This window comes from Harpia harpyja, chromosome 17 (genome assembly GCF_026419915.1).
Source record: "Harpia harpyja isolate bHarHar1 chromosome 17, bHarHar1 primary haplotype, whole genome shotgun sequence".
Classification (NCBI taxonomy): domain Eukaryota; kingdom Metazoa; phylum Chordata; class Aves; order Accipitriformes; family Accipitridae; genus Harpia; species Harpia harpyja.
Genome location: NC_068956.1, coordinates 30,538,712 through 30,565,839, shown reverse-complemented (window position 1 = coordinate 30,565,839; position 27,128 = coordinate 30,538,712). Strand labels below are relative to the sequence as shown.

The 27,128-nt window shown below is 50.9% G+C and overlaps 3 long non-coding RNA genes across 6 annotated transcripts; 2 read left to right on the top strand and 1 right to left on the bottom strand.

Annotated features, from left to right (window-relative positions):
- The first annotated feature begins 614 nt into the window (after window positions 1–614).
- On the top strand, window positions 615–5,988 carry LOC128153520 (uncharacterized). 2 transcript variants are annotated; one of them, XR_008238993.1, is made up of 3 exons: window positions 615–804; window positions 1,100–1,144; window positions 5,288–5,988. It is a non-coding gene; the product is annotated as an uncharacterized LOC128153520 (long non-coding RNA). The 2 variants fall into 2 exon arrangements; XR_008238992.1 differs by lacking the exon at window positions 1,100–1,144 and having other exon boundaries at window positions 5,344–5,988.
- A 6,079-nt stretch (window positions 5,989–12,067) lies between these two features.
- LOC128153496 (uncharacterized) lies at window positions 12,068–19,707 on the bottom strand. 2 transcript variants are annotated; one of them, XR_008238976.1, is made up of 4 exons: window positions 19,088–19,707; window positions 13,408–13,506; window positions 12,854–12,914; window positions 12,068–12,717 (listed from the first exon to the last, which is right to left on the bottom strand). It is a non-coding gene; the product is annotated as an uncharacterized LOC128153496 (long non-coding RNA). The 2 variants fall into 2 exon arrangements; XR_008238975.1 differs by lacking the exons at window positions 12,068–12,717; window positions 12,854–12,914; window positions 13,408–13,506 and adding exons at window positions 15,493–15,600; window positions 16,069–16,127.
- A 1,592-nt stretch (window positions 19,708–21,299) lies between these two features.
- Window positions 21,300–26,674, top strand: LOC128153524 (uncharacterized). 2 transcript variants are annotated; one of them, XR_008238999.1, is made up of 3 exons: window positions 21,300–21,489; window positions 21,785–21,829; window positions 25,974–26,674. It is a non-coding gene; the product is annotated as an uncharacterized LOC128153524 (long non-coding RNA). The 2 variants fall into 2 exon arrangements; XR_008238998.1 differs by lacking the exon at window positions 21,785–21,829 and having other exon boundaries at window positions 26,030–26,674.
- The last annotated feature ends 454 nt before the right edge of the window (window positions 26,675–27,128 follow it).

The following is a 27,128-nucleotide window of genomic DNA, read 5'->3' as shown; positions in this document are numbered from 1 at the left end:
CGCTCCGGCACGGCGCGGCACCCCCCGCCCGGCTCCGGGCAGCGCCCGCCGCCGCCGCTCCGGCACGGCGCGGCCCCGCCCCGCTGCCGCTCCGCGCGTCCGGCACGGACCCCGCCGTCCTCCTCGGGGCTTTCCCCGGGACCCGCCGGGCGATTGCGCAAGCCCCGCCACGGGGCCCGAGCCCCCCCCGGCCCACGTGCTCCCGGCCCCCCGCGAGCCCCCAGGGCCCGGGCCCCGGCCCCGCCCCCCCCGGCCTCGGCACAGGCGGCCCCCACCTCCCCCGGGCCACCCCCGCCTGGGACGTTCGCGGTCCGAGGGGCGCCCGGCCCCGCTCACCTTCTCCCGAGGGGCAGCCGCAGCCCGGCCACCGCTCCGCTCCGCTCCTGCCTGGGCTCCCACCGGCCCCGCCGCGGCCCCTCCCCCGGCAGCCCCCCCTTTCCAGGGAGGGGCCGTCGCCATCAGCCTCACTGCCCGCACCTGGGGCTCCTCCAGCCCCGGCCCGCAGCTGTGGTACCGAAAGCCAGAATAAAACTCCACAACACCCATGGGAAGTTCAGAAGCAGGCGCTTCGTTTATGGAATGAAAGATGTCAAAGTAAGATGACTCTTGACGAGCTGTTCACTGGGGTAAAAATACAGATTTTAATACCCGTCTTATTTTAGTTCTAAGACTTGGCAATTGCCAGGTATCATCTTTTCGATTTACCCAGGTCCACCGTCGAGGCCACAAGGGAGATTTCTTCCAGAGAGAGGAGAGAGTTATTAAGTCTAAAGTCCATTATTTGCTTTTGTCCTTCAGGAAAAGGTGAGTGGATCGTATATCATCACTAGTCACCCAAACAGTTAACCCTAAACTTTTCACCTGTCCTTTAATACAGTCAATTCCAAGCTAATTTTTTTCCATTATTAAGAGGGGAGCCAGGATCATTTAAAATATTATTCCACTTTCTACAGATACATCCCCCATCTTAGAGCTTTAGCTACTAGAGAAGGTCTTTGGATTTTGGGGTCAGAGGAGTTGCAAGTCTAAACTTTCATACCCTTCTCTTTAGGATGTGTGATTTTTCTCTCTTTGTCTAAACCAATCTAAATTTCCATAGATGGTCCTGACTCTGGGTGGATCTAACAAGGATCCTGGAACTCCAGTAAATTCCAAACATCGTTTTATATTTTAAATAGGATCCCAAGTTCCTTTTCGCACTTGTCTCTACGGTTTTGCCAGCTGACAGCCCCAAGGGGTGTTTGTACAAGTCTCTCCCGAAGGGCGATAAATTAATTCTTTTGTCCGTGAGGTGGATGGTTTGGTAATGTTATAATTCAAAATGCTATAATTCCTTCTTTCAAATTTAAAAAAATAATTGCCTTTTAAATCCATCCAATTTAATTTGCTAAAATGATTCTCATTGTTCTACGTCTTTTCTCAAGTTTTGGTTAAATTCAATGTCAGTATTCTCCACGGAACTAGATTTTCATCTGACTTTGGAATCGGAAGGCAGGCTGTTATCGAGGTTAAATTTTGTGTCTTTACAAAACTTTGAATCAATTCCAAAACTAGAATTTTTTTTTTTTAATCAAAATTACAGAAACGGTTAATATCAAGATTAATAGCTCAAACAATAATTGTTTCATTTTGTTTATCTTGTGTTTAGAACCCCTCAAAAAAAATACTTAAACCCTATAACACACAAAAAGATTACTGCCCTTGACAATATTCCTAATAGCAACCCCAATATTATAAACTTTACACAATTATTTTCCCAAATAGATAACGTGAAACTTACTTACAGGTTTTCAGTTTCAAAGGGCCAGTTTCTTTAGACTTCCAATTTCCTGTTGGTGCTTTCTTTAGTCTTGAATAATGAAGCCAAGGTTCTTCTCCCAGACCTTTACTGCTGTAAGCGTTCTTAAAATGACTCGATACGGTCCTTTCCACTTCTCAGTGATTTTATATATATTCAATCTCCTGGTCGGAAGGGATGCGCTGCTACGTCCACTTCTAAGGGTCCAGCTGCGGAGACATACTGACGAAGTTCTTGAAAAGAATTTCTTAAAGAAATCATAACACCTTTTAAAAACATATCTCCAAAGCCACTCAAGATACTCAGAACATAGGTCTCTTGATACGGTCTTTCATATAACATTGCATAATGACTTAAATTTTCTTTCTCTTCTGGCTATACTCTGATTCTTAATAGAGCCATGGGTAAGGCTTTAACCCACGTGAGTGAGTGAGGTTTCCTGACAAATTTTACTCAACTGTTGCTTAAGGGTATAGTTCATTCTCTTTCTTCCCCGCCCCCCCTTGCTTGTGGTCTATATGGGGTGTGATAGTCTCAATCTATAGATAATATTTTGCTCAACTTGTCTCATCATCTTTGCTATAAAATGAGGGCCATTGTCAGATGACATTCTTACAGGCACCCCATATTTTGGTATTATCTCTTTGAGCAAGACTTTAACTACTTCTCTTGCTTTGTTGGTGCGACAAGGGAAAGCCTCGGGCCACCCAGTAAAGAGATCAACTAAAACTAGGGTAGATCCTTCTTTTCAAGGCAATTCTATAAAATCAATTTGCTAGTATTCCCCTAAAAAATTTCCTTATTTAATAATTCCAAAGATAATCTTATTACTGATTTGGGGATCATTTTATATATAAATTTCACATCCGCTTATAATTGTTTAAACAATCTTTGTCATATTTTACTTTCTGTTCCCCGATAGCCTTTGTTATGTTCAGCTCGGGCAATTTCTCTTATTATTGTGGGCGGGACTATTATTTGACCTGTCGGTATTACAGCCTGTCCTGTTTCATTTTGTTAGCCTGCAATCTAACAATTAATTCTTCCATCTTTTTCATTATAATTTGGAGTTTCTTTAGGCAATTTTATACTTTTCTCTGGAACTAGCGCTAGGATGCCTTTTTCTGCAGCCTCTTTAGCAGCTTTATCAGCCAGTCGGTTACCTGCGTTAGGAACAGTCTTACCTAATTGATGCGCTTTACAGCGCGTTACCGTGACCGCTGTTGGTTTTTGAACGGTTTCTAACAATTTCGGTATTTGTTCTGCATGCTGAATGGTGGTTCCTTGTGCAGATAACAGTCCTCTCTCTCTCCATATCGCTCCATGCGCACGTACTACTCCAAAAGCGTACTTTGAGTCTGTCCAAATGTTGACTCGCTTTCCTTGACTTAGTTCCAGAGCTCGAATAAGAGCTCTCAATTCAGCCTTTTGGGCAGATATCATCGAAGGCAAAGTTCGCAACGCAATTACCTCCTCGGTTGTTATTGTCTATCTCGATAAACGTTTTCCTTCACAGATGAAACCGCTTCCGTCGGTATAGAGTTCCCAGTCTGTTTCTTCTAGCGGCACATCTCAGAGATCCAGTCAGCTGGGGTAAACTCTTTCGATTGTCTGCAAGCAGTCACGTTCCAGTTCTCCTTTAACTTGACCGGTTGTTGAAAACGCAACAGGGTTAACGGTGGTAGTAGTTCTTAAGTAAACATCATCTTGTTCCAGCAACACCACTCGGTATTTCAGCATTCTGCTAGGGGATAACCAATGCCCCCCTTTCTGTTTTAGCGCAACAGTTATCGTATGGGAAACGTACAGCGATCCTTTGTCCTCAGGTGAACTTACGAGCTTCCTGGATCAGTAGCGCAGTTGCAGCGACGGCTCTCAGACGACCGGAGCATCCCAGACGCACGTGATCTAATCGCTTCGAGAAGTAGGCCACAGCTCGCCCACTTGGCCCTAAATATTGGGCCAGGATGCCCAGAGCTATACCTCTTCTTTCGCGAGTGAAAAGTTCAAATGTCTTTGTGAGATCTGGCAGGCCTAGGGCTGGCACCCCTATTACAGCCTGTTTCAATTCTTTGAAAGTAGCTTTCTCGGCATCAGTGACGTGCGGAAAACAGACTCCGCAGTCAGTGAGATTGTAAAGTAGGTATGTTCATCCGGCGCTGGGCAGCACGGGGGGTAGTCCCACCAAAGTCGTGCGCACCCGACTCGGCAGTTTGTCTCAAGTTTATACAGTCAAGTGTTACATATTCACAATACGCCTATACATATGCGTGACCTATCCCCGCTTCCTATTAAAATTAGCTCCGAGAGGTCATTTCCATAGTCTCCTCTCAACTGCGCTTGCGCAGTGCCTCTTTATGGTGGTCGTCTGGTGGTCGCAGAGATGAAGAGAGATGACTCCTCTTCGTCACCGCTAGTAACCTTTTTTCTTGCGCAGGCTCAGTGATTTCTTGGTATTCACCCAAGCCGCAAGACCGGTCTTAGCTGGCTCTTGGGGCCTGCTCCTGCTTCTTATCGGGAGCTGTCTCTACCTCATTGGCTGGTCCTTGGGACCAGCTCTTCTTATCAAAGACTGTCTTTGCCTCAGCTAATTTCAACAATGTAAGCGCTAAACATCATCTCTCATCCCCCTTTATTATGTCTACTGAGATTCTTTTGACTCCCCTTGTCTCATCAGTCCAATCCATCGTTTGAGGTTTTGAGCTGCTCCTATAAAGGTCGGACCAGCAAGCCACAACTGATAATCTACAGGTGACACCACGCAACCATTCCCGGAAATGCTCGTCATTAATTTGTTAGTCTTAGGTTCGGAGAGACGACAAATTGCCTCTTTGCTCTCAGTTCCTAATTGTCTCTGTCCTTTTAGGATTTTAAAACTCAAATAAGTTTCTTCTTTCTGGGTTATTTGGGTTTTTTCTTTTGACACTCGCTATCCACTGATTCCCAAAGAGTTCAAAAAGTTAATAGTTAACTTTGTGCATTGTTCTTCCATCTCAGCTACAATTAACAGATCATCCATACATTTCAACAAGATTTCTTGATTATTTTCTTTCTTCCAAAGCTCTAATTCTCGTGCCAATGGATTTCCAAAAATGGTAAGACTATTCTTAGAGCCTTGAGGCAAGACTGTCCGTGTATATTGTCTTTTTCTCCCAGTCTCAGGATTTTCCCATTCAAAAGCAAAAAGCTCTTGACTGTTGGGATCCAAGGGAATACAGAAAAAGGCATCTTTTCAGTCTAACGCTGTGAACCGTTCTCGTTTCTCTGTTAGGGTTGTTAACAAAGTATAAGGATTTGCTGCTACCGGATGAATATCTTGTACTATTTGATTTATTGCTCTGAGGTGTTGAACTAATCTATAATCTTTTTCATTAGCCTTTTAACAGGCAAGGTCGGGGTGTTATATTTGGATTCACATTCTGTTAACAATTGATATCTTAAAAATTTTTGTATTATCAATACTAACCCTTTCCGGCTTTCCAGTTTTAGGGGGTATGGCTTAATTCTTAGCGGATTCGATCCTGGCTTTAAATCAAGTCTCACAGGTTCTGCTTTTTGGATTTACCGGGAACTTCCCAGTCCAGACGATTGGAATTACAGCATTATACTTTGACTGGTATGATCTTCTGCTTTCGGTAACCATCCTGTAACAACAAAGCCACTGCTTCGATACGTTTAGTTTCTGGAATTAAAATTTTAATCTCTCCATTTTTTAATTTAATTTCTGCCTCTAAGTTCTCCAGTAGATCTCCCCTTAACAGGAGTTTAGGAGAATTTGGCACGTACAAAAACTGCCGAGTGACCCGTTGCTTTCCTAATTTCATTGTTAAAGATTTAAAGAAGGGTCTAGTTTCTCGTTCACTTGTTGCACCAACACCACCAATTTCTTCAAAACTTAACTCTCCCTCTAAGGTATTTAAAACTGAAAAGGTGACTCTAGCGTCAATTCAAATTCAATTTTCTGTTCTCCCAGTTTAGCTGTAACCAGAGCTTCTGCTGGGAGACTCCCCTCCGGTCCCCGTCAGCTGCGTTCACTTAAAAAGAACAAATCTACCTATGGCACTTCATTCCATTTACTCTCTCTCCTACAAAACAACAGTAATTGCAATATAGTATTATAACTCAAAGTTCTGTTTGTTTCCCATTTTTCCTGCAATTCACCCCAGTGTGCCAATAAACATCCCAACGGTGATGTTTTTGGTATCTTTTCATCAGCAGTTCTATTTCCTGCACTCTTATTCTTAAACAATTTTGCTAGTGCCATTATACTTATATACATTCAAATCCCAAATACCAAACAAACGCAAATGACAGTTGTCCCAAATAATACACAAAGTCCAACCCAGCAATAGCTTTCGCTTACGACTTAGGGGCAGACGCCTAGGCTTCCACTGCAAACGGGTACCCTCCAAGCCCCAACCCTGCGAAGCTTTCGCCGCGCCTCACGGGCAGGCTTTCCAAACAAATTCCAAAGAAGCAGCGCCTTACCTTTTTTCCAGGGAACGCCGCGAGGAGCTTTGTGAGTCGAGGGCGATGGTTCTCCCCGAGAATACCTCGGCGCCGGCCGGAGTTTGATCGACACTCGATCTCGTCCGGTCTCACTCGCAAGGTCCCGTCTGGGTCGCCAAAACCGTTACCGAAATCCGGAATAGAACTCCTTAACACCAACGTGAAGTTAAGAAGCGGGCACTTCGTTTATCGCAGCGCTGGGGACACGGGGGATCGCTCCTCCAAAGGCGTGTCCCACTTAGTATCAAAATCCGTCAGTTTTTACAGACTTTTTCTGTCAGGTCATTGTTACGTAAGCTCTTTCCATAAAAAGGCATACTATGCTCGTTCTTAAATTTAACCTTTCTAAGGATTGGTCCTTTGATTATATAAGCTTATCAATATTCTTATTTAAAAACAATCATTGGTCAGTTACACTTAGCTCTACTGACTGGAATCTTCGATACTCAAATCAAGATGGGAAGGGTAAGGGGGTTTCCAAGCAGCAAACTGGCGTCCACGACGGTTTCCTTCGTTTCTTGAAAAGGAACATAGAAAAACCTGTAACTTCCTGGTGAGGTTTCTAGGGTTAGCTATTTCCAACCTTAACAATATTAAGGTTCCAATAGTCACACGTAACGCAGTTCCTAAAGTTTCTATGGCTACGTTTCAAACGTAACAATCCTATACGTTACGCTTCACAATTTTACTTCTTAATCAAACCTAACTCTTCTATGTGATTAAATTTTGATTTCTTTACCAGAATATTTGCAACAGCTGGAGCCCAGCAGGAACAGGGGGGGCACGGCCCGACCCCCCCCAGCGCCTCACCTCCTCCTCCCCTGGGCTCCCTCACGGCCCCTCGCCCCGTGCAAAGGGAGCGCAAACGCAGCCCGGAGGGCAACGGGGCCGGCCGGCCGGTGTCCGTTCGGTCAGTCGCGCGCCTAACGAGTCCTGCCAGCGAGTCCGCTCCGGGGCTCGGGGCCCCCCCCGACGCTCCCCCTGCCCCTGGGACACCTCTGATAGCATATTTCCATACATTCTGTATGGCACGTCTAAATAGTTTTGGATGGTTTTAATATTTTGCACCAGCCGTGGAAACTGGTTTGCTGCTAGGTGACTGTAAAAGTGAGATTTAGTAAATAATTATTAGAAATCTTACACTAACACGATGATTGAAACAATAGACAAAAGTATAGCCGAGCAATTAACTAGCAGAGGTAGGTACTCCTAAGTTTTGCAGTTCTTTGCTCTTATGACTAGATGAGAACAATGCTGAAACTGACCGCATGCGATTGAAACTGCGTTAAGCTTTAAGATCAAAGAACCAAGGACAAGAATAAAGACTTCAAGGACAGCCAGCAAGAACTTCAAATGGGCCGGTGGTCGCAAAAGCAGCCCTTCGTCTCAAATGGATCCTTCATTGCGCGTGATCGGATGTAGGCAGTGCTATGATAATCAGTTGCCATCATTTTTATGTATACGTATACTAATCTGATTCATATGCAATTAGTTAGTCTATATGACCTGTTTGTGCTAAAGCTGTGGCACGCACGCTAGGTGGAACTATCCCCCGTGCATCCAGCGCTGCAATGAAGAATGCCCGCTTTCTAAAACTCCAAAACGAGCCTTAGAGAGTTTCTTGGACCGGCTTTTCAGTATCAGAGGTACAAGGGAGGAAAGGAAAACAAAAAAAAGCAGCGGTGTGGGAAAGAGAGGGGGCCAGGGGAGGGGCAGGGAGGGACCAGAACGCAGAAGAGGGGAGAGAGAGACAGGGCCCTGAGGGCCCGGGGCTCACCACAGCTCTGTTTCTTGGCGCTGCCAGCAGGCTTTGCCAGTTCAGACGCTTCTTTCGGCTCCTCTCCCGCTCCCCTCCTCTTCCGTAACTCCGGCTGCACGGCCGTCCTCCCCCTAGGAGAACACGCGTCTCGCAGGTCTTGCAAGACGAGGCTTCCTAGGCACGGAGCCTCGCTCGCCCGCACGCCACGCGGCCGTACCGCACCGTCGGTGCTGCACACGGACCCTGCGGTGCACCCTGGCGGTCTGACCTGCTGTGGGCTACAAAGAGGGATCCTTCCACACGCGGAGAGGCAGGCTCTCTCTTGCCTGCAGCGGGAGGCAGCTGCCGGCCGGGCGGCCGGCCGGCCTTCCATTTCTTCTTCTCTACCTTTCTCTGGCCTCTCCAGCTTCAGCCGCAGCAGCTCCTGGCCACAGCCGGTAAGTGCCCTGCCTGTCCCTTTGTGCTCCCACGCCGCGCGGAGAGGGAGGCCCGGCAGAGGCAGCCCATGCAAGCTTTCCTTTCCGGCAGCGTTTCCTTACCGGGAGGAAGCAACGAGCGCGGCGGCACCTCCCGCCGGCGCCGCATTGCCGTTACCGTCGGACGGCACGTGCGGGACGGGGGCAGCCCCGCGCACTCGCAGCCTCCGAGCTGCAGTACCGAACATTGGTCGCAGGGTGGCAGCGGCGAGCGCTTGGCACGAGGCGCCAGCGCGGCTCCCCAGCGGCAGTACCGAACATTGGTCACGAGGTGGCGTAAGAGAGCGGCGGCGAAAGGCGCCGCCAGCGCGCATGCGCGGATCCCGAGCTCCTGTGCCGCGTTCTGGTTGCCAGGCAACAGCAGGAGGGCGGCAAAACGCGCCACCGCGCATGCGCGCCTCCCGAACGCCAGGACCGCCTTCTGGTTGCTAGGCAACAGCACGAGCGCCGTAAACCGCGCCGCCGCGCATGCGCGGTTGCCGAGGCGTCGTGTCGCGCTACGGTTGCTAGGCAACAGCGGCGAGCGCCGTAAAAGGAGCAGCGCGCATGCGCGCCTCCCCAGCTGCCGTAAAGCGTCTCCGTTGCTAGGCAACAGCACGGGCGCCGTAAACCGCGCCGCCGCGCATGCGCGGTTGCAGAGGCGTCGTGTCGCGCTACGGTTGCTAGGCAACAGCGGCGAGCGCCGTAAAAGGCGCACCGCGCATGCGCGCCTCCCCGCTGCCGTACAGCGTCTCGGCCGCTAGGCAACAGCACGTGCGCCGTAAAGCCCGGCACCGCGCATGCGCGGTTGCAGAGGCGTCGTGTCGCGCTACGGTTGCTAGGCAACAGCGGCGAGCGTCGTAAAAGGCGCACCGCGCATGCGCGGTTTCCGAGCTGCCGTACAGCGTCTCGGTCGCTAGGCAACAGCACGGGCGCCGTAAAGCCCGGCACCGCGCATGCGCGGTTGCAGAGGCGTCGTGTCGCGCTACGGTTGCTAGGCAACAGCGGCGAGCGCCGTAAAAGGCGCACCGCGCATGCGCGCCTCCGAGCTGCCGTACAGCGTCTCGGTCGCTAGGCAACAGCACGGGCGCCGTAAAGCCCGGCACCGCGCATGCGCGGTTGCAGAGGCGTCGTGTCGCGCTACGGTTGCTAGGCAACAGCGGCGAGCGCCGTAAACGGCGCACCGCGCATGCGCGCCTCCCCGCTGCCGTACAGCGTCTCGGTCGCTAGGCAACAGCACGGGCGCCGTAAAGCCCGGCACCGCGCATGCGCGGTTGCAGAGGCGTCGTGTCGCGCTACGGTTGCTAGGCAACAGCGGCGAGCGCCGTAAAAGGCGCACCGCGCATGCGCGCCTCCCCGCTGCCGTACAGCGTCTCGGTCGCTAGGCAACAGCACGTGCGCCGTGAAGCCCGGCACCGCGCATGCGCGGTTGCAGAGGCGTCGTGTCGCGCTACGGTTGCTAGGCAACAGCGGCGAGCGCCGTAAAAGGCGCACCGCGCATGCGCGCCTCCGAGCTGCCGTACAGCGTCTCGGTTGCTAGGCAACAGCACGAGCGCCGTAAAGCCCGGCACCGCGCATGCGCGGTTGCAGAGGCGTCGTGTCGCGCTACGGTTGCTAGGCAACAGCGGCGAGCGCCGTAAAAGGACCAGCGCGCATGCGCGCATCCCCACCTGCCGTACAGCCTCTCCGTTACCAGGCAACAGCGGGGGCCCAGCCACACGCACCACCGCGCATGCGCGCCTCCCCAACGCCACTTCCCACCTTCGCTCGCCGGCCAGCAGCACCCCCGCAACGATCCTCTTCTGAGCATCAGCTGGATGAGACACCACTGACAGCTCAGCCCAGTAGAGACCAGCCACAGGCGGCAGCTACTTACTGGGGGCACAGGGCTTACGTTTCCCTGCCCTTTCCCCACTCGCAGCCCGGGCAGTCCTCTTCATTGCCTCCGTTCCAAAAAGCACCCGAGTGGCTGGAGCCTTTACAGCAGTCAAGCGCAAACAACAGACAATGCGGGCGGTCGCTTCTGTCCCTGCCCCCCCACCCCATTCTCTAGAGAGGAGAAGCAGCACAGGGAACCTGCAAACGGCAGGGGGGGTTGCCCTGGACCAAGCCCCAGGGTCTGCTGTATCCGTCTGCACGTGGCATCAGGGTTGTGGGAGGGACAGCAGCCAGTCAACAGATGCTGGCGAGAGATTTAAAAAAAAAAAAAAATAACGCCTGGTTCAGGTGACAGCCTGAAGGCAGGCCACGAGAGACCCAAAGCTGCTTCGCGCCAGAGGGGCAGCTCTGTTCAGCAGGAAACGGCGCGTCCCAGCGGACCGGATGCGAGCGGCCGACCTGCAAGTGAGCGATACCCTGGCGATCCTGGGGCTCTGTTGGGGCGGGCGCACCTTTCCTCACCTCTGTGCTATCACAACTCTGCTCTCCTAATCCTGCACGCACGCAAGGCTTCTTGTGCGGGGCTCGTCTCTTATCGAAGAGACGCTGCACGGTGTTACTTACCGCCCTGCCCTCCGGCGTGCAAAGTAATTAGACGGGAAGCAGGGAAAGCAAAAGAGGCGCGTCGGGATATTAGATGTCCTCAGCAGATGACCGTAGAGCCCTCGAGGTTCCATCTTTGCTCCCTACAGGAGCGTGGCTCCGCACTCCTTGCCGCTCCCGCCAGCAAGCGTCACAATTGCCCTTTGCTGCCTGCAACGCGCAGTACCTGCACGGCCCGAGTACTGCTGCTTACGGAGCAAGAGGCGCTCGCTATAAAGCGGCAATGAAGAACAAGGACGGCCCGTCAAGACGGCAGGAGGAACACAGAGAGCCTCCAGCATTAGCCAGGCAGGGCTTCCAACTCACCTCGTGTCGTGGTTTAACGCCAGCCGGCAACGAAGCCCCACGCGACCGCTCGCTCGCTCCCCCGCCCCCAGTGGGACGGGGAGACAATCGGAAGGGCGGAAGTGGGAAAACTCGTGGCTTGAAACAAAACCAGTTGAATCATTAAAAAGAAACAACAACAACAACAACTTGTAAGGAAAAGAAGAAAAAAAAATGACAGAGAATGGGGTGCAGGCAGCATGCCAGGGGTCTGAAGCCTGACGGATGATGGGGGGGGTGGGTGTGTGGAATAGGGGGGGGGGGGGGCGGGCAGGAGATAGGAGAGCAGGGGATGCGGGGGGAAACAACTCGCGTGGGTTAAAAACTCGCGTGGGTGAAGGGGGCAGGCCGGAGCAACAGGGGGGCATATGGGGGAGAAACACACACGGGGGGAGGGTACAAAGGTGCACGGGGGGACACGGGTGGGGATGACCTACCCCAGGGAGTCCACCCGGGATGATCCACAGCAGGTAACTCACCTGGGATAACCCGCAACAGAGAATCCACACCAGATCATCCACACTGGGAGGACCCCCAGCAATGCCCCTCAAACTGCCTGTGCTTCACCCCCAATCTTCCCCAAACTGGGGAGTTTTCTGCTTTTTCAAAATACTCGGTTTGGGGTATGTTTCAGTGCTTTTCCACAACATAAAAAGGGGAGATCTTTTGGTTGTGGTTTTGTGCGTGAAAATGGGGTGGGTTTTTTTGCTTTCCAGCTGCACAAATCCAGGTGGATTTGGCTTTCCCAGGAGTCCCAAATTCGTTCGGTGTTTTCCGTTGCAGACCCAGAATCAGGGGGTTTGGGGTTGTCCTGGTTTCGGCTGGAATAAAGTTAATTTTCTTCTGAGTAGCTAGTACAGGGCCATTTTGGATTTAGGATGAGAACAATGTTGACAACACACCGACGCTTTAGTTGTTGCTAAGCAGTGTTTATACTAAGTCAAGGACCTTCCAGCTTCTCATACCACCCTGCCAGCGGAGGCTGGGGGTGCACAAGAAGAGTCGCTGAGCTAAAGGAGGATTCCAGGTAAACAGGTCAGCTCGAAATACACCAGCTCCTTTAAAAGTTAAGAGCGATTTGAACGCTTAAAATCAGCATTTAGGCTAATTGATGCCATTTTGAACACCTTCTTAGCATACAAGTAAACACTCTTGCCGGTGTTGGAAAACGTCTCCTCCCTTCCTTACAGCACTGCTGCAGGGAGATAACCCTGGGAGGCTGCGGGACGAGGTCGTATGCAATCAGAATCTATGCTTACGGATCCACCGCAACAGCTACAGCCCTTGCGCTGCTGCTGCTGCTTTGCATCTTGCTTGTTTGGTGAATAAAGCTGAAAGTGAAGTGGAAAACTTCAAAAAGCAAAATGAAAAATAAAGAATAAATCTCAGTAATTCACTTTACACTAAAAGGGTGTGCCCATGTTTATATACATCCAATAAAAATACATTACTGAAGCAGTAACTCACCAAAACCACCTCAGGACTCACTGTCACTAGTTACAAGGCTGCTGATGCTTCCTGGGAAAACCTGGAAAACACACGGAAGCGACGCCAGTTTGTCCTGTTTTGTCCGCGTCTCCTCTTTGACCTTGATTGCTTTTAGTACAGGTGCTAGTTATCTCAGTAAGGTTGTCGAGTACTCCTATAAGATATTTAAAAAACCTCATTGACTGCAGAAGCATAAAGCTTTTATCGTGAAAACAAAGCCCGTTTCTTCTGAACAGCTGAACTCTTACGAACAGTTCCTCCCCTCTTTTAGTACAAAATTATTTTCACGGTATCATTTACTAGTAAGCGCACGGAAACAGAAGATTACATGCTTTCAGGAAGAGGAAATAGACAGAGGGAAGTCAACTTGGCGTAGGCGTAACGTGCTCCAGAACAGACCTTAGTTTTAGTATTCGTATTAAAGTATTTCACAGAAAAAATGTGGAAGGAGAGTTGGCACATTCTTAATGTTAACTTTAAAGTCCATACTACAAGTACCTTTGGAAAAATGCAGACACACATCGTAGGCGTACCTTGTACTTGCAGACCACTACGGAATCTTTCCATCTGTCTTGTACTTTCACTGCAGAAGAAAGGGCAACCACGGTGAAATGGTGGCAGCTGACGTCCACCTGAGAGAGGGGGAAAAAAAAACCCCAACAAACAAAAAAACAAAACAAAACAAAAAACTTTAGCATAAAACTGGGTAGGAATCCAAAGCTGCCTTTTTTTGCGAAGGTTTGTGAAGACAGTACGACTGAGCAGAGCAAAAAGTATTTTTGCATCATCTTCGGTACAGCTGTTGACACAGGCCACTAAAGCTTTTGCATTTTTCAGACAACTGTGCTTTTTTTCTTTTTTTTTTTTTTTTTTGACTCATTGGTAACTTTAGTTTCACTAGAACTCACTTTCCTAGATACACGCAGGTGACAGACATAGAGACCTACATACATTTTCTCAAGCCTTAGTATAGCCAAGACTTCATCACCCTATATGTCCCAAGTTGAGTATTTTTGCTAAAGAGCACAGCAACACATCTGTCCTTGTGAACTGCCTCGTTGCAAAAAAGGAATGATTTTTTCCAGGCCGTTGCTCCAAACGGTCAAGATCTTTTAAATCAGCAGTTGCGCCACCAAACCCGCTCAGGGTCCCTCCTAGCTTTTGACTGCCCTGAGATTTAACAGGCACACGCTCCATTCCATCTTCCAACAGCAAAAACACGTTAACGCTCTCGGACCCAGAGCGCAACCCTACAGATGTCCACACACACACCCCTTGCCGTTTTGATGAGGAGCCACCGAGCATCCCTGCGAGCACAGCTGCACGCGCCAGATCGGTTTCACCTACGCCGCCAGTGACCGGTTTCGATGAATGTAGTTTCTGACGCTTTAAACCGAAAACCGTATCTCGATGCTTCGCCACAGTAGAAACGACCCATCGCTAGAATGCTACAAAAACGCAGCAACACAAATTGCAAACCCACAGCAGCAACAGCTCCAGAAATATTTAGACCAGGAACAAGGGAGAAAAATAAAACAGCTTCATCTCACGCGCAGGGGAGCGGCAGGCAGAGAAAAGGGTCGGCATTCTGAGCCCTTACAGAAAACGGGCATTCTCCTTCCATTCCTCAGCCCGTCCGTTAAGGTCTCAATACCGCAACGCTACTACGGCAACGTCGAGAGTAGGGAACAACAGCCCTGCCGCTGGACTTGCCAGTGACCCATGCTATTTACCCAGCAGGATGCGTACGCAGAGGGACACGTTTTGCCACGCACAACCCTGAACTTCCTGAAAATTTACGTTTACCAAAAAAAAGCCATTTGGAACATATTGCCAAACAACATTTGGCAATAAAGCTTTGATGCGTTTGACACACGCAAATTTTTGGTCACTTGCTATTTGCTTCCTGTTGCTGCTGCTGTTCTTCCTTCAGAAATTCTACTTGTAGCCAAGTTATTCACTACTGGTTCAAGCATTTGCCTTCCTGGTATTACCAGCACATTCACAGAGGCAAGTAACTTAATTGCTCTTCTACGATTATCCAAATGACAATTACAGCCATGAAAGAGAAGGAGAGGTCAGGCAGCAGAAGAGCTCTGCAGGCTGGCACCAGTCAATAATGCACTCTTTAAAAACAAACAACAACAAAACAAAACCGTGACCCTGTATCCTTTTTTTTTTTTTTTTTTTTTTTTCTTTCAGAGCTCATCCCTGCCTCAGCATTTTGTCTCGTCAGAGCATGAAGCGCAGGTGACCCGTACCCTGACGACTTTTGCGTGAGATGAATGCCTGTTCAGAAATAGTCCAGATCTGCAGGACTGGCGTCATTTTTATGGTTTTAATCATCATAACTCAGATTTTATTTACTCACGCATTTGTGAGGAAAGTAATTAACTTTTAGACACTGCCTCTCCTTTTTTTTGAGGGGGGGGGGGTGGGGGGGGGTGGAATGTGTTAGAGACTGAAAAAAATTACGATTCAGAGCTCCCAACCATGACAGAGTGGTGGAGAAAGCAATGAAAGCAAAGACCAACGGCAGCAACATTAACTGAAAGCTGGCTTTAATTCCGATCACGTACTTAAGCGACTCTCCAAGTCTACGCCTCGGTCCGATGAACGACTAGTCCTTTTTTGGAAGGACGAACTTTTTTAGTTAAAAGGCCTAGACTGAAGACTCCGCTGAACGGAATGGGGATTGTGCCACGGGACAACATGCCATCAACACTCTTAATGGGGAAGGGAAAAAAAAAAATCAAACAAAAATCAAGTTTAAGTACCCGTTTCCATCATGTTTCACCCATTACATTTCTACTGGCATCTAGGTGCTCAAAAGTGAACTACAGGGACACCACATATTCCTAAAAATTCAGTTATACATAAAAAAATAAAAGGCTATCTCCAACTTGCCCATAAAATCAGTATGAACAGAGAGAAGAGAAACACTCGACCCTAAAGAAGCTAACAGGCAGCTCTGAATTTACCAGACATGAAATTTCGTTCTTTCACCTGAAACACAAACGTATCAAGGGACCAGTTCAGGAACAGGGCACGATCTGTTAACAGCAATTTTTCCATCAGCTCTTCTGCACTAGCAGCAAATTTGCCTTTTCTGTGGGTTTAACGTGGAGCATCTGTAGTGCCCTCGAACTCGCAAGTGCTTCTCTCCGCTCCCCCAGCCTGATACGTGCGATTACCTGAGCAGCAAGCGGAATTAACCACGCAGGATTTTCTTCGTGTGACGCGGAAGGTGACACTGGGAAAAGAGGAGACAAAGAAATGAACCTGCTTGTCACACCCAGCCAGCGGTGAAAAGACAGGGGAGGATTCTGCCGGAAGGGCTCTGCACCCCAGGAGCTCCCGCCGGCCGGTTTCTCTCCCCTTTGCCCGGTACCGAGGGGACGACGACACCTCGCCCGCACCCCCTCGCGGGGGGGGGCTGCCCCAGGAGAGCCGGGGGACCCCCACCTCGCTTCTGCCCGCGGGAACGGACCGGGCGAGACCCTCCACGCAGAGAGAGGAGCGTGGCGTGGATCGCATCCCCGAGGGAAGAGGCCGGTCTCCCCGCTGGCAGAAGGACAACTCACCTCCCTGCTGCTCGGAGCCGCTCGCTGCAGACAGCCCTGCCTGCGCCGGGCCGCTCTTCAGCCGTGCTGGGAGCGTGGTCCGGCCGACGGACGCTCCAGCGAAAAGACGCTCCAGCTCATCGCGGCTCCTGCTCGTTCCAGCCGCAGGTACTTTTGCCTCTGGCTAACGCACGCTCCAGACAGCGGACGCCCCGCCTCGTTCCAGCTCCCGCTTGCTACAGTTCTGGCTCACTGAAGCCCCAGCTCCGCGGTGAAGCTCCGGCTGATTTCAGCTGCTTCTCCTTACAAGCTCCAGCTATGTGCAACGGCCTGGGCTTTCCATAAGGTTGTATATCAACTGCTGTCAAAACCGGAGCATTAGGATTAAACATCAGAGTTACACGCCGTATAAACATTCGTTAGTTTGGGCGATGAATTACTGAACAAATATTCTGAGCAGCGCAGAAAGAAGAGCTGCACTCAAAGAGGGCACGTGGGGTCTGAAAAGCGCCTTTCCCCCCACAGACCATCGCAGATGTTGAGTTCGGCCTGCTGCGTGCCGGCCTCCCGAACTTCGGCGTCCGACACAACCAGACCCCCATCTCCAGGGAGGGTCCACGCACCCTGCCCACCCCCTGCTTACCCCCGCAGCTCCCCACACCCTCCCACCCGCCTGCCAAAACAGCCAAGCCGGCTCCCGCTTTTGGCCCCCACGCCGGCTGACTCGGGGCCCATTTGGGAGCCAAAAAACCCGGCTGCCGAGCCTGTTCTCAAGGCCCAAAAACGCAGGGCCGGACCTCTGTTTCTGGGCCCAAAGCCGCGCAGCAGCTCGGTCTGTTTCCGAGCCCCAAAATCAGCCAGGCGAGCCTGTTGTCAAGCCCCAGGAACAGAAAACTTGTTCTCCATTTCTGACCCTGCAGCGCCCACGGGCGACGCCGAGCGTAGCCACCCCACAGCCCTGCACCCCCGGGGCCCCACGCGCAGTTTTGGGGAGTGCTCGGGACCTGCGGAGGGCCCGGCCCCACGCCTCTGCGGGGCAGCCCCAGCACAGGCAGGGCGTCGCTTCACGATCGCCGTTTCAGGCTTTATTTCCCCGCCACGGCCAGGCCCCCACCCCAAACCCCCGAGCCGAAGCACCCCCGCGGGTAGCCGGGCCCAGCCACCTGGAAAACAAGAAAACCAAAGAGGGAACAAGACAGAGAACGTGGGGAGAGGCAAGGAGACGGACACAGAAACAGAGAGAGCGCGAGAGGGATAGGGAGCAGGACAGAGAGATGGAGCGAGAAAGGAAAAAGGGACGGGAGGCAGAACCAAAAGAAAGAGACACAAGGACGGGGAGCAGGACAAAGGGACGGAAGAGAAAAAAAAAACAGCGACGGGCTGCAGGACAGAGATGAAGGGATTAAATAGACACAGGGAGCACGACAGGAGGACAAAGAGAGACAAAAGGGACAAAGAGCAGGCCAGCATCGGAGGGGAGAAAACCAACTGCGATGGGCAGTGGGAGAGAGATACGGAAAAAGAAAAAAATACTGAGGAACAGAAAAAAGAAAGAAGAGACAGCTAGCTGGACAGGGGGACACAGTTAGAAAGGACGGGGGAGGGAACGGGGCAGAGAGAGACAGACAGAAAAGGTAGCAAAAGAAAGCAAGGCAGAGGGACAGCAGGGCGGGGAGGGGGGGAAGGGACAGGGGTCTGGACAGAGATGGAGAAATAAGCAGCAGGGACAGAGGAAAAGAGACAGAAAGAGGGACAGGGAACATGGCAGAGAAGGACAAATCAGGACAGCGGCAGGACGGAGATAAAAAACTGGGACGGTCCTCACGACAGAGAGGAATACAAATACAAGCAGGGAGCGGGACAAAGGTATACAGCGAGAAACGACGGGACAGGAAGCAAGGCAGAGCGACAGACAAGAACAATGACAACGAGAGAGAGAGAGAGAGACAGACAGACAGAGACCGTGAGAAGCACAGGGGGTTGGGGAATTTAGAAAAAGAAGTATCAGGAGCCCTGCAGAGAGAGGGAGGGTGAATAAAAAAGGGGCAGGAAGCAGCACAAAGGGTCAGAGAGAGTAAGAGATGAACAGGAAGGAGGACGGGGACAGTGAGATCCAGAATGACAAAAATAAACAGCAACAGCGAGCAAGACAAAGGGACAGAGAGAGAAAGAGAAAGTAGAAAGAAGAGAGATAGGAAGGCAGGGACACAGAGCGGCACGTACAGGCGCAGAGAGGAAAAGAACGCCAGGGAACAGGCCAGAGAAATTGGGAGGCGGGGAAAGAGGTGGATGCAGATCAGGACAAGGAGATGGAAAAGGAAAAAACAGCGACTGGCTGCAGGACAAAGACGGGGGGCGGCGGGGGGGGGAAGAGGGAGAGGGAGCAGGACAAGAACGCAGAGAGAAAAAGGAAGGGGGGGCAGTCGAACAAGAGAGAGAAAGGGGGAGAGGAAGAGGGAGCAGGACAAGAGAATAGACAGAAGAGGAGAGATACAGGGAAGAAAAAAAAAAAAAAACAAAAAAACACAAACACCACCCAAAAAACCCCAAACGTCACAGCAGCATGGGAAAGCGAGGGGGCCAGGAGAGGGGGAGGGAGGGACCGGGACGCACAAGACGAGCGACAGGGCCTCGAGGGCCCAGGACTCACCACAGCTCTCGCTCTTGGAGCTGCCAGGAGACCTTGCCAGCTCAGACGCTTCTTTCTCCTTCTCTCCTCCCTTCCTCTTCTGGAACTCCCGTCGCTTGGCTGTCCTCCACGTAACGGAACACGCGAGCGTCTCACAGCTCTTACGAGATGAGGCCTCCTAGACACGTAGCCTCGCTCGCTCGCTACGTGGCAGTACCCCGCTGCTGGTCGTGCATACAGACCCTGGCGGTCTGACCTGCTGCGGACTACGAGGAGGGATGCTCCCACACCCGGAGAGGCAGGCTCTCTCTTGCCTGCAGCGGGAGGCAGCTGCCAGCCAGACGGCCTTCCGCTGCTTCTTCTTTACCTTTCTGTGGCCTCTCCAGCTTCCGCAGCTCCTGCCCACAGCCAGTAAGCGCTCCGCCTGTCCCTCTGCGCTCCCGCGCCGCGAGGAGAGGGAGGCCAGGCAGAGACAGCCCACGCAAGCCTGAGGCTGCTGCAGTCAACGGCATCCCCAGGGGACGAACGGACAACCGCACCCACAGCGTGGCCTCTGGGAGAGGGAAAGAGGCAGCAGTGACCGTTATTACCGCAGCTCGACCCTGGCCGGAGCCCCTCCTTCCGCAGGGGCTTCCGCAGACGCCGCTCGTCCCCCGCGCCGCTGCTAACGGCACCCCCGTTAAGGGAGACTCGAGACCACCGCAGGGCCAGCTTGCTGCCCTCGCGACAGGGCTCGGGGCTGCCTGCGGCTACAGCACAGGCTTCGGGGGAGGGGCTGGAGCTGGGGGCAGCCGCACGGGCCGAGCGGGGCCGGGGGAGCTCTGGCGACTCGGGCAGGCGCCCGCTGGCCGCGCCTGGGGGGTGCCCGCCTCCGTCCCCTCTTCCCTTCTACCGGCTCTCTCTCGGGGAACTCCCCGGCGCTGCCCTGGCCCGGCTCGCCTCCGGCCGACCGGCAGCCTGCCGCGGCGGCCGCTTCGCAGCTTCCCGTCCCGCCAGCCCCGGGCGGCCAGCGGGCAGGAGGCACCCCGCGCCCCCGCCCCCGCCGGAGGGGATCGCTCGCCTCACCCGCGGTCCCGGCGCTCGCCCGCTGCCGCCGAGACCCGCGCGCCGCCACGCTGCTCCCGGGGACCGCGCATGCGCCGGAGGGGCCGGAGCCGGCGCGCGAACGCCGGGCTGCCCCACGCGCAGGACGGCGCATGCGCCCGGGAGGGCTGGTCAGGGAGCGGGCGCAGCGGGAAGCCCGCGGAAAACCACGCGAAACCGGCAACGCTCCTGCGTCTGACCTGGTCGCACTCCGGGGGCCGCGGCGGCGGCAGCAGCGAGGACTACGCCGCGCCCGAGAGCCACGCGGCTGCCCGGCCGCCGAGTCCGCGGAAACTACAGCTCCCGGCATGCCCCGAGGGGACGCCGCTTCCGTTTCCGCCCACCCCCACGCCCGCGCAGCCGCAGTCCCCGCCGAGCCCCCAGCGCCGCTCCGGGCAGCTCCGGCGCGCTCCCCGCCGCCGGCTCCGGCACGGCGCGGCACCCCCCCGCCCGGCTCCGGCTCCGGTCAGTCCCCGCCGCCGCCGCTGCTCCGGCACGGCACCCCCCGCCCGGCTCCGGGCAGCGCCCGCCGCCGCCGCTCCGGCACGGCGCGGCACCCCCCGCCCGGCTCCGGGCAGCGCCCGCCGCCGCCGCTCCGGCACGGCGCGGCCCCGCCCCGCTGCCGCTCCGCGCGTCCGGCACGGACCCCGCCGTCCTCCTCGGGGCTTTCCCCGGGACCCGCCGGGCGATTGCGCAAGCCCCGCCACGGGGCCCGAGCCCCCCCCGGCCCACGTGCTCCCGGCCCCCCGCGAGCCCCCAGGGCCCGGGCCCCGGCCCCGCCCCCCCCGGCCTCGGCACAGGCGGCCCCCACCTCCCCCGGGCCACCCCCGCCTGGGACGTTCGCGGTCCGAGGGGCGCCCGGCCCCGCTCACCTTCTCCCGAGGGGCAGCCGCAGCCCGGCCACCGCTCCGCTCCGCTCCTGCCTGGGCTCCCACCGGCCCCGCCGCGGCCCCTCCCCCGGCAGCCCCCCCTTTCCAGGGAGGGGCCGTCGCCATCAGCCTCACTGCCCGCACCTGGGGCTCCTCCAGCCCCGGCCCGCAGCTGTGGTACCGAAAGCCAGAATAAAACTCCACAACACCCATGGGAAGTTCAGAAGCAGGCGCTTCGTTTATGGAATGAAAGATGTCAAAGTAAGATGACTCTTGACGAGCTGTTCACTGGGGTAAAAATACAGATTTTAATACCCGTCTTATTTTAGTTCTAAGACTTGGCAATTGCCAGGTATCATCTTTTCGATTTACCCAGGTCCACCGTCGAGGCCACAAGGGAGATTTCTTCCAGAGAGAGGAGAGAGTTATTAAGTCTAAAGTCCATTATTTGCTTTTGTCCTTCAGGAAAAGGTGAGTGGATCGTATATCATCACTAGTCACCCAAACAGTTAACCCTAAACTTTTCACCTGTCCTTTAATACAGTCAATTCCAAGCTAATTTTTTTCCATTATTAAGAGGGGAGCCAGGATCATTTAAAATATTATTCCACTTTCTACAGATACATCCCCCATCTTAGAGCTTTAGCTACTAGAGAAGGTCTTTGGATTTTGGGGTCAGAGGAGTTGCAAGTCTAAACTTTCATACCCTTCTCTTTAGGATGTGTGATTTTTCTCTCTTTGTCTAAACCAATCTAAATTTCCATAGATGGTCCTGACTCTGGGTGGATCTAACAAGGATCCTGGAACTCCAGTAAATTCCAAACATCGTTTTATATTTTAAATAGGATCCCAAGTTCCTTTTCGCACTTGTCTCTACGGTTTTGCCAGCTGACAGCCCCAAGGGGTGTTTGTACAAGTCTCTCCCGAAGGGCGATAAATTAATTCTTTTGTCCGTGAGGTGGATGGTTTGGTAATGTTATAATTCAAAATGCTATAATTCCTTCTTTCAAATTTAAAAAAATAATTGCCTTTTAAATCCATCCAATTTAATTTGCTAAAATGATTCTCATTGTTCTACGTCTTTTCTCAAGTTTTGGTTAAATTCAATGTCAGTATTCTCCACGGAACTAGATTTTCATCTGACTTTGGAATCGGAAGGCAGGCTGTTATCGAGGTTAAATTTTGTGTCTTTACAAAACTTTGAATCAATTCCAAAACTAGAATTTTTTTTTTTTTAATCAAAATTACAGAAACGGTTAATATCAAGATTAATAGCTCAAACAATAATTGTTTCATTTTGTTTATCTTGTGTTTAGAACCCCTCAAAAAAAATACTTAAACCCTATAACACACAAAAAGATTACTGCCCTTGACAATATTCCTAATAGCAACCCCAATATTATAAACTTTACACAATTATTTTCCCAAATAGATAACGTGAAACTTACTTACAGGTTTTCAGTTTCAAAGGGCCAGTTTCTTTAGACTTCCAATTTCCTGTTGGTGCTTTCTTTAGTCTTGAATAATGAAGCCAAGGTTCTTCTCCCAGACCTTTACTGCTGTAAGCGTTCTTAAAATGACTCGATACGGTCCTTTCCACTTCTCAGTGATTTTATATATATTCAATCTCCTGGTCGGAAGGGATGCGCTGCTACGTCCACTTCTAAGGGTCCAGCTGCGGAGACATACTGACGAAGTTCTTGAAAAGAATTTCTTAAAGAAATCATAACACCTTTTAAAAACATATCTCCAAAGCCACTCAAGATACTCAGAACATAGGTCTCTTGATACGGTCTTTCATATAACATTGCATAATGACTTAAATTTTCTTTCTCTTCTGGCTATACTCTGATTCTTAATAGAGCCATGGGTAAGGCTTTAACCCACGTGAGTGAGTGAGGTTTCCTGACAAATTTTACTCAACTGTTGCTTAAGGGTATAGTTCATTCTCTTTCTTCCCCGCCCCCCCTTGCTTGTGGTCTATATGGGGTGTGATAGTCTCAATCTATAGATAATATTTTGCTCAACTTGTCTCATCATCTTTGCTATAAAATGAGGGCCATTGTCAGATGACATTCTTACAGGCACCCCATATTTTGGTATTATCTCTTTGAGCAAGACTTTAACTACTTCTCTTGCTTTGTTGGTGCGACAAGGGAAAGCCTCGGGCCACCCAGTAAAGAGATCAACTAAAACTAGGGTAGATCCTTCTTTTCAAGGCAATTCTATAAAATCAATTTGCTAGTATTCCCCTAAAAAATTTCCTTATTTAATAATTCCAAAGATAATCTTATTACTGATTTGGGGATCATTTTATATATAAATTTCACATCCGCTTATAATTGTTTAAACAATCTTTGTCATATTTTACTTTCTGTTCCCCGATAGCCTTTGTTATGTTCAGCTCGGGCAATTTCTCTTATTATTGTGGGCGGGACTATTATTTGACCTGTCGGTATTACAGCCTGTCCTGTTTCATTTTGTTAGCCTGCAATCTAACAATTAATTCTTCCATCTTTTTCATTATAATTTGGAGTTTCTTTAGGCAATTTTATACTTTTCTCTGGAACTAGCGCTAGGATGCCTTTTTCTGCAGCCTCTTTAGCAGCTTTATCAGCCAGTCGGTTACCTGCGTTAGGAACAGTCTTACCTAATTGATGCGCTTTACAGCGCGTTACCGTGACCGCTGTTGGTTTTTGAACGGTTTCTAACAATTTCGGTATTTGTTCTGCATGCTGAATGGTGGTTCCTTGTGCAGATAACAGTCCTCTCTCTCTCCATATCGCTCCATGCGCACGTACTACTCCAAAAGCGTACTTTGAGTCTGTCCAAATGTTGACTCGCTTTCCTTGACTTAGTTCCAGAGCTCGAATAAGAGCTCTCAATTCAGCCTTTTGGGCAGATATCATCGAAGGCAAAGTTCGCAACGCAATTACCTCCTCGGTTGTTATTGTCTATCTCGATAAACGTTTTCCTTCACAGATGAAACCGCTTCCGTCGGTATAGAGTTCCCAGTCTGTTTCTTCTAGCGGCACATCTCAGAGATCCAGTCAGCTGGGGTAAACTCTTTCGATTGTCTGCAAGCAGTCACGTTCCAGTTCTCCTTTAACTTGACCGGTTGTTGAAAACGCAACAGGGTTAACGGTGGTAGTAGTTCTTAAGTAAACATCATCTTGTTCCAGCAACACCACTCGGTATTTCAGCATTCTGCTAGGGGATAACCAATGCCCCCCTTTCTGTTTTAGCGCAACAGTTATCGTATGGGAAACGTACAGCGATCCTTTGTCCTCAGGTGAACTTACGAGCTTCCTGGATCAGTAGCGCAGTTGCAGCGACGGCTCTCAGACGACCGGAGCATCCCAGACGCACGTGATCTAATCGCTTCGAGAAGTAGGCCACAGCTCGCCCACTTGGCCCTAAATATTGGGCCAGGATGCCCAGAGCTATACCTCTTCTTTCGCGAGTGAAAAGTTCAAATGTCTTTGTGAGATCTGGCAGGCCTAGGGCTGGCACCCCTATTACAGCCTGTTTCAATTCTTTGAAAGTAGCTTTCTCGGCATCAGTGACGTGCGGAAAACAGACTCCGCAGTCAGTGAGATTGTAAAGTAGGTATGTTCATCCGGCGCTGGGCAGCACGGGGGGTAGTCCCACCAAAGTCGTGCGCACCCGACTCGGCAGTTTGTCTCAAGTTTATACAGTCAAGTGTTACATATTCACAATACGCCTATACATATGCGTGACCTATCCCCGCTTCCTATTAAAATTAGCTCCGAGAGGTCATTTCCATAGTCTCCTCTCAACTGCGCTTGCGCAGTGCCTCTTTATGGTGGTCGTCTGGTGGTCGCAGAGATGAAGAGAGATGACTCCTCTTCGTCACCGCTAGTAACCTTTTTTCTTGCGCAGGCTCAGTGATTTCTTGGTATTCACCCAAGCCGCAAGACCGGTCTTAGCTGGCTCTTGGGGCCTGCTCCTGCTTCTTATTGGGAGCTGTCTCTACCTCATTGGCTGGTCCTTGGGACCAGCTCTTCTTATCAAAGACTGTCTTTGCCTCAGCTAATTTCAACAATGTAAGCGCTAAACATCATCTCTCATCCCCCTTTATTATGTCTACTGAGATTCTTTTGACTCCCCTTGTCTCATCAGTCCAATCCATCGTTTGAGGTTTTGAGCTGCTCCTATAAAGGTCGGACCAGCAAGCCACAACTGATAATCTACAGGTGACACCACGCAACCATTCCCGGAAATGCTCGTCATTAATTTGTTAGTCTTAGGTTCGGAGAGACGACAAATTGCCTCTTTGCTCTCAGTTCCTAATTGTCTCTGTCCTTTTAGGATTTTAAAACTCAAATAAGTTTCTTCTTTCTGGGTTATTTGGGTTTTTTCTTTTGACACTCGCTATCCACTGATTCCCAAAGAGTTCAAAAAGTTAATAGTTAACTTTGTGCATTGTTCTTCCATCTCAGCTACAATTAACAGATCATCCATACATTTCAACAAGATTTCTTGATTATTTTCTTTCTTCCAAAGCTCTAATTCTCGTGCCAATGGATTTCCAAAAATGGTAAGACTATTCTTAGAGCCTTGAGGCAAGACTGTCCGTGTATATTGTCTTTTTCTCCCAGTCTCAGGATTTTCCCATTCAAAAGCAAAAAGCTCTTGACTGTTGGGATCCAAGGGAATACAGAAAAAGGCATCTTTTCAGTCTAACGCTGTGAACCGTTCTCGTTTCTCTGTTAGGGTTGTTAACAAAGTATAAGGATTTGCTGCTACCGGATGAATATCTTGTACTATTTGATTTATTGCTCTGAGGTGTTGAACTAATCTATAATCTTTTTCATTAGCCTTTTAACAGGCAAGGTCGGGGTGTTATATTTGGATTCACATTCTGTTAACAATTGATATCTTAAAAATTTTTGTATTATCAATACTAACCCTTTCCGGCTTTCCAGTTTTAGGGGGTATGGCTTAATTCTTAGCGGATTCGATCCTGGCTTTAAATCAAGTCTCACAGGTTCTGCTTTTTGGATTTACCGGGAACTTCCCAGTCCAGACGATTGGAATTACAGCATTATACTTTGACTGGTATGATCTTCTGCTTTCGGTAACCATCCTGTAACAACAAAGCCACTGCTTCGATACGTTTAGTTTCTGGAATTAAAATTTTAATCTCTCCATTTTTTAATTTAATTTCTGCCTCTAAGTTCTCCAGTAGATCTCCCCTTAACAGGAGTTTAGGAGAATTTGGCACGTACAAAAACTGCCGAGTGACCCGTTGCTTTCCTAATTTCATTGTTAAAGATTTAAAGAAGGGTCTAGTTTCTCGTTCACTTGTTGCACCAACACCACCAATTTCTTCAAAACTTAACTCTCCCTCTAAGGTATTTAAAACTGAAAAGGTGACTCTAGCGTCAATTCAAATTCAATTTTCTGTTCTCCCAGTTTAGCTGTAACCAGAGCTTCTGCTGGGAGACTCCCCTCCGGTCCCCGTCAGCTGCGTTCACTTAAAAAGAACAAATCTACCTATGGCACTTCATTCCATTTACTCTCTCTCCTACAAAACAACAGTAATTGCAATATAGTATTATAACTCAAAGTTCTGTTTGTTTCCCATTTTTCCTGCAATTCACCCCAGTGTGCCAATAAACATCCCAACGGTGATGTTTTTGGTATCTTTTCATCAGCAGTTCTATTTCCTGCACTCTTATTCTTAAACAATTTTGCTAGTGCCATTATACTTATATACATTCAAATCCCAAATACCAAACAAACGCAAATGACAGTTGTCCCAAATAATACACAAAGTCCAACCCAGCAATAGCTTTCGCTTACGACTTAGGGGCAGACGCCTAGGCTTCCACTGCAAACGGGTACCCTCCAAGCCCCAACCCTGCGAAGCTTTCGCCGCGCCTCACGGGCAGGCTTTCCAAACAAATTCCAAAGAAGCAGCGCCTTACCTTTTTTCCAGGGAACGCCGCGAGGAGCTTTGTGAGTCGAGGGCGATGGTTCTCCCCGAGAATACCTCGGCGCCGGCCGGAGTTTGATCGACACTCGATCTCGTCCGGTCTCACTCGCAAGGTCCCGTCTGGGTCGCCAAAACCGTTACCGAAATC